Raw genomic sequence first — 10,687 nt, forward strand, 5'->3', positions numbered from 1 at the left:
TTTTCAAAACCTCTGCAACCCACCCTGGCATGCTGTCAATTAACTTCTGGGCCACATCCTGACTGATGCTTGGAGTTTGTCAGAATTTGTGGGTTTTTGTTTGTCCACCCGCCTCTTGAGGATTGACCACAAGTTCTTAATGGGATTAAGGTCTGGGGAGTTTCCTGGCCATGGACCCAAAATATTGATGTTTTGTTCCCCGAGCCACTTAGTTATCACTTTTGCCTTATGGCAAGGTGCTCCATCATGCTGGAAAAGGCATTGTTTGTCACCAAACTGTTCCTGGATGGTTGGAAAAAGTTGCTCTCGGAGGATGTGTTGGTACCATTCTTTATTCATGGCTGTGTTCTTAGGCAAAATTGTGAGTAAGCCCACTCCCTTGGCTGAGAAGCAACCCCACACATGAATGGTCTCAGGATGCTTTACTGTTGGCATGACACAGGACTGATGGTAGCGCTCACCTTGTCTTCTCCGGACAAGCTTTTTTCCGGATGCCCCAAACAATTGGAAAGGGGATTCATCAGAGAAAATGACTTTACCCCAGTCCTCAGCAGTCCAATCCCTGTACCTTTTGCAGAATATCAGTCTGTCCCTGATGTTTTTCCTGGAGAGAAGTGGCTTCTTTGCTGCCCTTCTTGACACCAGGCCATCCTCCAAAAGTCTTCACCTCACTGTGCGTGCAGATGCACTCACACCTGCCTGCTGCCATTCTTGAGCAAGCTCTGTACTGGTGGTGCCCCGATCCCGCAGTTGAATCAACTTTAGGAGACAATCCTGGCACTTGCTGGACTTTCTTGGGCGCCCTGAAGCCTGCTTCACAACAATTGAACCGCTCTCCTCGATGTTCTTGATGATCCGATAAATGGTTGATTTAGGTGCAATCTTACTGGCAGCAATATCCTTGACTGTGAAGCCCTTTTTGTGCAAAGCAATGATGACGGCACGTGTTTCCTTGCAGGTAACCATGGTTGACAGAGGAAGAACAATAATTCCAAGCACCACCCTCCTTTTGAAGCTTCCATTCTGTTATTTGAACTCAATCAGCATGACAGAGTGATCTCCAGCCTTGTCCTCGTCAACACTCACACCTGTGTTAACGAGAGAATCACTGACATGATGTCAGCTGGTCCTTTTGTGGCATGGCAAAGAGGGACTTTGCAATTAATTGCAATTAATCTGATCACTCTTCATAACATTCTGGAGTATATGCAAATTGCCATCATACAAACTGAGGCAGCAGACTTTGTGAAAATGAATATTTGTGTCATTCTCAAAACTTTTGGCCACGACCGTACATGCAAAAACACAACAAACAAAAAAGGTATTGAAACATAAATCTAACTGCAATAGAGCATGCTGGTAAATATGATAATGATGGTTTTGGGCGTGGTTTTGCAGACCAGCTTGACCAGCTAGACCATGCTGGACCAGCATAGACCAGCATGGACCAGCTTGGTCACCAGCATTACCAGTTTGGCCAGCCTAACCAGCTAGACCTTGCTGGTCAGACCAGCTTTACCAGCTATACGAGGGATGGGCAACTGGCGGCCCTTGTAGGCCCACGGATCAGTCGGGGTCTCAAATTACCGTTGAGAGTTAGAATAGTAGAATACACAAGGTGCAATTTCGAAATTTGGTTATGCATCAGCATTTTCTCTCTTGCTTCACTACATGACCAAAAGTTTGTGGACACCTGCTCGTCGAACATCTCATTCCAAAATCAAGGACATTAATATGGAGTTGGTCCCCCCCTTTCCTGCTATATCAGCCTCCACTCTTCTGGGAAGGCTTTCCACTAGATGTTGGAACATTGCTGAGGGGACTTACTTCCATTCAGCCACAAGAGCATTAGTGAGGTTGGGCATTGATGTTGGGTGATTAGGCCGCTCTGTGCAGGCCAGTCAAGTTCTTCCACACCGATCTCTCAAACCATTTCTGTATGGACATCGCTTTAATGCACGGGGACATTGTCATGCTGAAACAGGAAAGCGCCTTCCCCAAACTGTTGCCACAAAGTTGGAAGCACAGAATTGTCTAGAATGTCATTATATGCTGTAGCGTTAAGATTTTGTACACCTGTCAGCAATGGGTGTGGCTGAAATAGCCGAATCCAATCATTTGAAGGGGTGTCCACATACTTTTATATATATTGTGTATGAGTCACTGACAGTCACCCAATTAGCCCATGTCAGCAAAAAATATATAAATTAGTCTAGCCAGCTATCTAAAATTACCGACCGAGGGGCCCCCATTGATTTTGTTAGTCACTCTCACTCAGATAAATAAAACTGCTAACATTTCTCTCCACCCTATAACAAAATGTGTAGAATTGTATGAAATTGGCTGTGAAATTGCAAAATGTTCTCTCCCCCCATGGCAAAATGTGTAGAATTACAGCAAACTTGCTTTAAAACGTCAAGATTTTCTCTACGCCCCATGGCAAAATGTGTAGGATTGCAGGAAATGTACTTTTTTTTCTCTCTGTTGTCAAGAGGGGGGCCTCTAAAATGTTTTGCTCGCAAGGTGGGGGGGCATTTTTTCAGTTAGAGCCCCGAAAAGGCTAGGGCCGGCTCTGACTGCATGTGTGGGTATGGATGTGGGTACTCATACCCGCGAGCCACTGTGGCTCCTCATGACGAGTTCAAATTATTTGTGGCCCCCACCCCCATCAAAGTTGCCCATCCCTAAGTTAGACCATCCTGGTCAGACCAGCTTGTCCAGCATCAGACCTACACAGACCAGCGTGGACAAGCTTGAAATGTATGCTGGTCTATGCTGTGGTCTTTTGCAGGGAGAGGAGGTTTGGTCGCTGATACCTAGGAATAGTATTTTGTTGACGTACTTGTTAATGTCAAACACATTTTACCTTAAACATTTTTGTGGATGATTTCTGACAAGTGTCACAGATCTACTCATCGTGTGTCAATATTGATTTGAAAAGTCATACAAGCATACACGACCCATAATCAATGGTGACTTACAAGTAATTGGGCTTCACTCACTAACATCTCCCATTCCCCAATAGCCTCTGCTGTAAAACAATAATCTACTAATCTAACTTCTACCATCAATGATACAGATTCTACTATTACAGCAACTGTAATTGGAACAAACCACAAATAAACAGCTGTCTTACCTGTTATCTTGCAAAAAAGTATATATCTGTATTTTCAGCTCAGCCAGGTAAAATCTCCCTCTAGGTAATCTGATACCCATCCACCTGTTGATCTCCTGTTCTCTGCTCCCGTCTCACACTACACCACTGACAGTGACACCTGAGCACACCTGAGCAGCTGACAGCTTTGACACCAAGTCACACTGGTTCCTCATGCATCTTTAAACATCCTAACCTTATGTCCTTCTGTCTCTGCCTAGCTATATGTGCTGCTACTTACATGGGCTGTGCTTTATGGCTCTTTCCTGTTGCTTTGTTGCATTGGTCACTGTGTTTTTATTTGCAGATGTGTCTGGATTATTTTGGCATAAACTGTGGTTAATTCATTTAGGCGTCTTAAAACCTGTTGGGGCTAGGGGGCAGTATTTTCACGGCCAGATGAAAAACGTACCCAATTTAAACAGGTTACTACTCTGGCCCAGAAAATAGAATATGCATAGTATAACTGTTTGAATGGTGTCTGTGAGTATAACAGAACTCATATGGCAGGCAAAAAAACTGAGAAAAATTGAATCAGGAAGTGGGAGAAATTAGAAATGTAGTTTTTGTTTTGAATCCCTTGAAAAACTACAGTGACATAGGATTTACGTTGCACCTCCTCTTCCATTGGCTGTCAACAATCTTTAGGAACTGGTTTCAACTGTCATCTCTTACCGGGCAGAAAATTATGGCTCAGTCAATCACTGGCCAGTCTGAGGAGAGTGTCTTATGACGCGTGTGCACGTGTCTTTGTTGGTTTTTTATTTTTCTTCTGGGATGAATATGTATTGCCCGGTTGTAAAATTATCGCAATTTTACGTTAAAAAATACCCCAAAGGATTGATTGTAAACATCGTTTGACGTGTTTCTACAAACGGTAATGGAACTTTGAACATTTTGTCTATGGATTTGCATCCACGCCACATGGCATTGTAAAGTGTTCTGGATGGGTCAACAAAACGGACGTATTTGGACATAAATGATGGACTTTGCAGAACAAATGAACATTTCTTGTGGAAGTGGTTGTAGGCTAACTGTGTAGCTTAGCATTGAAGGCTAAGTTCTGTACTCAGAATATTGAACAATGTGCTTTTTCCGTAATGTTATTTTGAAATCTGACAAAGTGGTTGCATAAAGGAGTAGATTATCTCTAATTCTTTAAATAATTGTTATAAATTCTATCAACGTTTATGAGTTCTTCTGTAAATTAAATGTGCCTATTCACCGAAAGTTATGGGGAGAAAACATTTTCTGAACGTCACGCGCCAATGTAAAAATTTGATTTTTGGATATAAATATAAACTTGATCGAACAAAAAAATGCATGTATTGTCTAACATGATGTCCTAGGAGTGTCATCTGATGAAGATTGTCAAAGGTTAGTGCTTCATTTTAGCTGTATATCTGGTTTTGTGATGCTATCGTGCTTGGAAAATTGCTTTTTTTTTTGCTGAGATGCTAAAATAATCTAATGTTTTGCTTTCACCGTAAAGCCTTTTTGAAATCGGACAATGTTATTGGATTAAGAGTAGAGTATCTTTAAAATGCCGTATAATACTTACATTTTAATTTTGAGATTATTTTGTTTTGAATATCGCGCCATGCTATCTCACTGGTTGTTGTCCAACCAATCCCGTTATCGGGATTGTATCCTCAAGAGGCCACTACTGGGTATATGGCATCTGTTGCTTGTGAAATGGATTTTATAGTCTTTATTAGACCATTTTCATGTGTGAAAACATAGTAGTTCAGAATAGTTTCGTAGAGATTATATTGTGATTAGGATTTGTGACCTTTGATAGTCTAATCAAATTGATGTCTTATAGTAGGTAACCCTACTGTATCTGTGAGACTCTACTATTCTTAAACTTGTTTGCTTCATTAAAAACAGGAAACTCGTATATCAACAGAGAGCTCTCTAAAGCAGAATCCCATAGGATAACACCAGATGCATTTATTTGGATTCATCCTAATGGCCTTCAGTCATATGGTTTAGACATTTAACAGGAATAAACTGTATCTTGATAGTACTGTATCTCCATAGAGATCTCATCATCTCTCCCTCACTGCTGTGACCTGCTGTGAGCTGTGTAAATGCTGCTACTGTATAGGACCATTCAGCCATCATCTGGCATCCAATTTGGCTCCAAACATTCTTTTGGTTTCTTATGCTCTATGCTGTTCAAAGTGATCCTGGAGCGACTGGGCCCCGGTTTCTGATCGCCTGCTGGATCCATTACATCCATATAAACAGATAGGGGCCTCTAGGTTGTGCTTGGCAGGCCTGTGTTTGTTTTCTGCCATTCTCACTGAGGCAATGTGTCTGTTTATGGAGCTACTGTCCGTACGCTCCTGCTCCCCAGCTTCAAGGGGATGCATTATGTGAATAGTGCATTATATTTAACATTTTTAATGTAACTTTTATTTTAACCTGTTTGGGACAGGGGGCAGAGTAAAATGCCTGCTACTTAGGGCCAGAAGCTTATATATGCATATTATTAGTAGATTTGGATACAAAACACTCTGAAGTTTCTAAAACTGTTTGAATGATGTCTGTGAGTATAACAGAACACATATGGCAGGCAAAAACCTGAGAAAAAAATCCAACCAGAAAGTGGGAAATCTGAGGTTTGTAGTTTTTCAAGTGATTGCCTATCCAATATAAAGTGTCTGTGGGGTCATATTGCACTTTCCAAGGCTTCCACTAGATGTCAACAGTATTTAGAACATTGTTTCAGGCTTCTACTGTGAATGGGGAAAGAATAAGAGCTATTTGAACCAGGTGTCTGGAAAAATGCAATGAGCTCAGTCATGCGCGCAGCCGTGAGAGTGAGCTGAGTTCCTTTTCATTTCTAAAGACAAAGGAATTGTCCGGTTGGAATATTATTGAAGATTTATGCTAAAAACATCCTAAAGATTGATTCTATACATCGTTTGACATGTTTCTACGATCTATAATGTAACTTTTTTTACTTTTCGTCTGCTCGCGCATTGTGCATTTGGAATAGTGAACTGAACGCGCGAACAAAAAGGAGGTATTTGGACATAAATATGGACTTTATCAAAACAAAACAAACATTTATTGTGGAACTGGAATCCTGGGAGTGCATTCTGATGAAGATCATCAAAGGTAAGTGAATATTTGTAATGCTATTTCTGACTTCTGTTGACTCCACAACATGGCGGGTATCTGTATGGCTTGTTTTGGTGTCTGACCGCTGTACTCAGATTATTGCATGGTGTGCTTTTTCCGTAAAGCTTTTTTGATATCTGACACCGCGGTTGCATTAAGGAGAAGAGCATCTATAATCCTATGCATAACACTTGTATCTTTTATCAACGTTTATGATGAGTATTTCTGTAAATTGATGTGCTCATTCACCGAAAGTTTTGGAGGCAAAACATTTCTGAACATTACACGCTGTATGTAAAATGGGTTTTTTGGATATAAATATGAACTTTATCGAGCAAAATATACATGTATTGTGTAACATTGAGTCCTGGGAGAGTCATCTGAAGAAGATCGTCAAAGGTTAGTGATTCATTTTAGCTGTATTTCTGGTTTTTGGGATGTCTCTCCTTGCTTGGAAAATGGCTGTGTGGTTTTTCTTGTCTAGGTGCTGTCCTAACATGGTATGCTTTCGCCGTAAAGCCTTTTTGAAATCTGACACTGTGGTTGGATTAACGAGAAGTTTATCTTTAAAATGTTTTATAATACTTGTATGTTTGAGAATTTGAATTATGAGATTTTTGTTGTTTTGAATTTGGCGCCCTGCTATTTCATTGGCTGTTAGCGAGGGGTTCCACTAGTGGAACGTCTTTCCTCAACAGGTTTTAACAGGGAAGACATATTGAGACCTAGGTCTCTTTTGCAAATGCACCCTGTATAATAAAACATAAATATCCACATTATAACCAAAATATACAGTGCATTTGGAAAGTATTCACACCCGTTCACTTTTTCCCAAAAATTATGTTACAGCCATATTCTAAAGTAGATTAAATTGTCCCCCCCCCCCATCAATCGACACACAATACCCCATGACAAAGCAAAAACAGGTTGACATTTTTGCAAATGTATTAAAAATAAAAAAACAAAATCTCACATTTAGATAACTATTCAGACACTTTACTCAGTACTTTGTTGAAGCACCTTTGGCAGAGATTCACCCCAGTCTGAGGCCCTTTCCCTCAATCCTGACTAGTCTCCCAGTCCCTGCCTCTAAAAAACATCCCCACAGCATCATACTGCCACCACCATGTTTCCACCATGGTGCTAGGTTTCCTCCAGATGTGATGCTTGGCATTCAGGCCAAATAGTTCAGTACTGGTTTCATCAGACCAGAGAATCTTGTTTCTCATGGTCTGAGAGTCCTTTAGGTGCCTTTTGTCAAACTCCAAGCAGGCTGTCATGTGCCTTTTACTGAGGAGTGGCTTCAGTCTGCCCACTCTAGTGGCTTTCTTGGTCACCTCCCTGACCAAGGCCCTCCTCCCCCGATTGATCAGTTTGGCTGGGCGGCCAGCTCTAGGAAGAGTATTGGTGGTTTCAAACTTCTTCCATTTAAGAATGATGGAGGCCAATGTGTTCTTGGGGACCTTCAATGCTGAAGAAATATTTTGGTGCCCTTTCCCAGATCTGTGCCTTGACAGAATCTTGTCTCGGCGCGCTACAGACAATTCCTTTGACCTCATGGCTTGGTTTTTGCTCTGACATCCATATTGACAGGGGTGTGCCTTTCAAAATCATGTACAATCAATGGAATTTACCACAAGTGGACTCCAATCAAGTTGTAGAAACATCTCAAGTATAATCAATGGAAACACCTAAGCTCAATTTCGAGTCTGTCACACCCTGATCTGTTTCACCTGTCTTGTGCTTGTCTCCACCCCCCACCAGGTGTCTCCCATTTGTCCCTATTATCTCCTGTGTATTTATACATGCATTTTCTGTTGGTCTGTTGCCAGTTCGTCTTGTTCTGTCAAGTCCCACGTCAAGTTCCCGTGTTTCCGGTGCGCTAGTTTTTGGTTTTTCCCAGTTCTGACCATTCTGCCTGCGGTTCTGCACCTTTCTGACACTGCCCTGGATTACTGACCTCTGCCTACCCTAACCTGAAGCCTGCCTGCCGTTCTGTACCTTACTGACACTGACCTCTGTCTGCCCTTGACCTGTTGTTTGCCTGCCCTCTGTTTAGTAAATAAACATCTGTGATTCAAACTGTCTGCATCTGGGTCTTATCCTGAGTCATGATTGTCTCATAGCAAAGGGTCTGAATACTTATGTAAATAAGGTATTTCTGTTTTATTTTTAATACATTTGCAAAAATGTCTAAACCTGTTTTCGCTTTGTCATTATGGGGTATTGTGTGTAGATGAGGGGGAAAAAATGCATTTGATCCATTTTAGCATAAGGCTGTAATGTAACAAAATGTGGAAAAAGGAAAGGGTTTTGAATACTTTCCGAATGCACTGTATATACACATTAAAATACAAAAACACAGTCATGGGAAGCACAAAATTAAACATCACAAATCACCCAGATAAACAGTTACATTCCTCCACAAATAAGTGCCCAATCAATACTGTACTTTGATAAATATTATCACCATAATCAAGAACAGATAAAAAGGTTGACTGAATAATCTGCTTCCTGCTGATTAGAGAAAGGCACCATCTGTTTATGTAGAAAAAGCCCATTTTAAATCTTAGCTTCTTAACTATCTCATCTGGATGTTTTTAAACGTCAAATCCATATCACTCCAAATACCTAAGTATTTATATGCGGGAATATGCTAGATTGGAGAACCATCTAATGAGTGGGATGGATTATCATATTCATATGATAGCCTTTTCTATTTTATTCTACATTCTAAGTGTCAAGTACAATAAGTGAGTCAGACCGCAACACAGTATTGAACAGCTGGATTCCATAAAAGTAACAGCCATACTATTGAGTGTTGACGTTCTGAACATTAACTACTGTTTATAAAAATAAAAAAATGACAGTAAAGCAGCTGTTAAATCCCAAGCCAATAAACAGATGGGAATGGGTTTAATCATGCAATGCATTCATCGTTTAGTCATAGACCGAAGAATAATCTCCTGTATTTCCAAAACTTCACCACTAGAGTGCAGAAGAGGACCCAACTCACCCAGCCAATCCCCATCAGCTCTTCCATTTACTGTGGAGTCTGGCTTGTTCCTTGTTATCGTTGGCTGTTGTCCCTCATTGTGATTTTTTTATTCTCCTGTGGCTAACTATCTCTCTCTGTTGTGCTGCATCATCTGTTTCTGCTGTCGACACCACTAAAGCACCTTCCCTTATTGTGGCCGGCTGGCCGTTCAATGCCAGTTGTTGACAGATAGTTAAGCTGGTGTAATGTGTGGGACTGAGATGTCCCGCTGCTGTTGTACCCTGGGCTAAGCCGTGAACAGCAATACTGGACACACAGCACATTCAATCATGGCTCTAATTTCACCCACACAATGAGAAAGCCTTAAAAAACACATCTAAAGCAGTTGCAGTTGTTTTGGATGTCATTACACTATATGCTAAATAAGGATTAGAAGCCGCATTTAACTTGTGCACATGAGCTAGATATTTGATGGACAATTACTTAGTCCAAAGGGTATCTACTCAAACTGATGAATGTCATAGCCTTTACATTACATGACATTTACATTACACCTAGCACATACCATGGCAGCAGGTAGCCTAGTGGTTAGAGCTTTGGGCCTGTCACTGAAAGGTTGCTGGATCAAATCTCCGAGCTGACAAGGTAACATCTGTAGTTTTGCCCCTGAACAAGGCAGTTAACCCACTGTTCCTCGGTAGGCCATCATTGTAAAATAATAATTTGTTCTTAACTGACTTGCCTAGTTAAATAAAGGTTTAAAACATTTTTTTAATGAAACCTCACTGTTGCAAGAAGCTGACATCCACACAACTGAAGACCAGATAGCATATGCCTCCAATAAAGCCGGCATCTACATCCATACTGTATCAGCCATATTTATCCACGAACTCCATTTGCGAAGTTACACTTAGAGAGACAGTTCCCTTCTCCCTCATTAGAGATCCATCCTCTGTCTACTGACATGCTGTGAGCCCCTCCCCCCTCTGTGACAGTCTTCCTCCCCATCTCTCCCCCTCTAACTTTCACCCCCCTCTGTGACAGCCTTCCCCCTCAGATGCACGAAAGACCTGCTCTGCTTCATCTGTCCACAATCTCTCTCTCTCTCTTTCTCTCTCTCTCTTTCACACTCCTTCACCTGCCAGTCTGTCTGGCTTGTTGGTTCCCACGCTCACCTTCAAGGGGATGATTCATACACATTCTCAATAACAAGAGAATCAAACCTGCTCCAACTTCCGGCGTGTGTTTACTGTGAACACTGAGGCTGTGTCCACTTTAAGATAGTTTTAACAGTGGTCAAGTAGTGTACTGTGGCTATTTGATCATAATGTAGGTCTACCAGAGTGGCCTACCATCAAAAACAATGTAGAAAATGCATCCCATAGCATTTTAACATTGAAATA

General features: G+C 41.3%; 1 protein-coding gene across 2 annotated transcripts in view; it reads right to left on the reverse strand.

Annotated features, from left to right (window-relative positions):
- Positions 1-9,542, reverse strand: part of LOC115164154 (uncharacterized) — a 43,145-nt gene extending 33,603 nt beyond the window's left edge. For both annotated transcript variants that reach the window (XM_029716364.1, XM_029716362.1), the window contains exon 1: positions 9,303-9,542. The gene's annotated coding sequence lies outside the window, so the exon portion shown is untranslated. The remainder of the gene's footprint in view (positions 1-9,302) is intronic.
- Positions 9,543-10,687: the final 1,145 nt, after the last annotated feature.

The sequence above is a fragment of the Salmo trutta genome, chromosome 27 (genome assembly GCF_901001165.1).
Source record: "Salmo trutta chromosome 27, fSalTru1.1, whole genome shotgun sequence".
NCBI lineage: Eukaryota > Metazoa > Chordata > Actinopteri > Salmoniformes > Salmonidae > Salmo > Salmo trutta.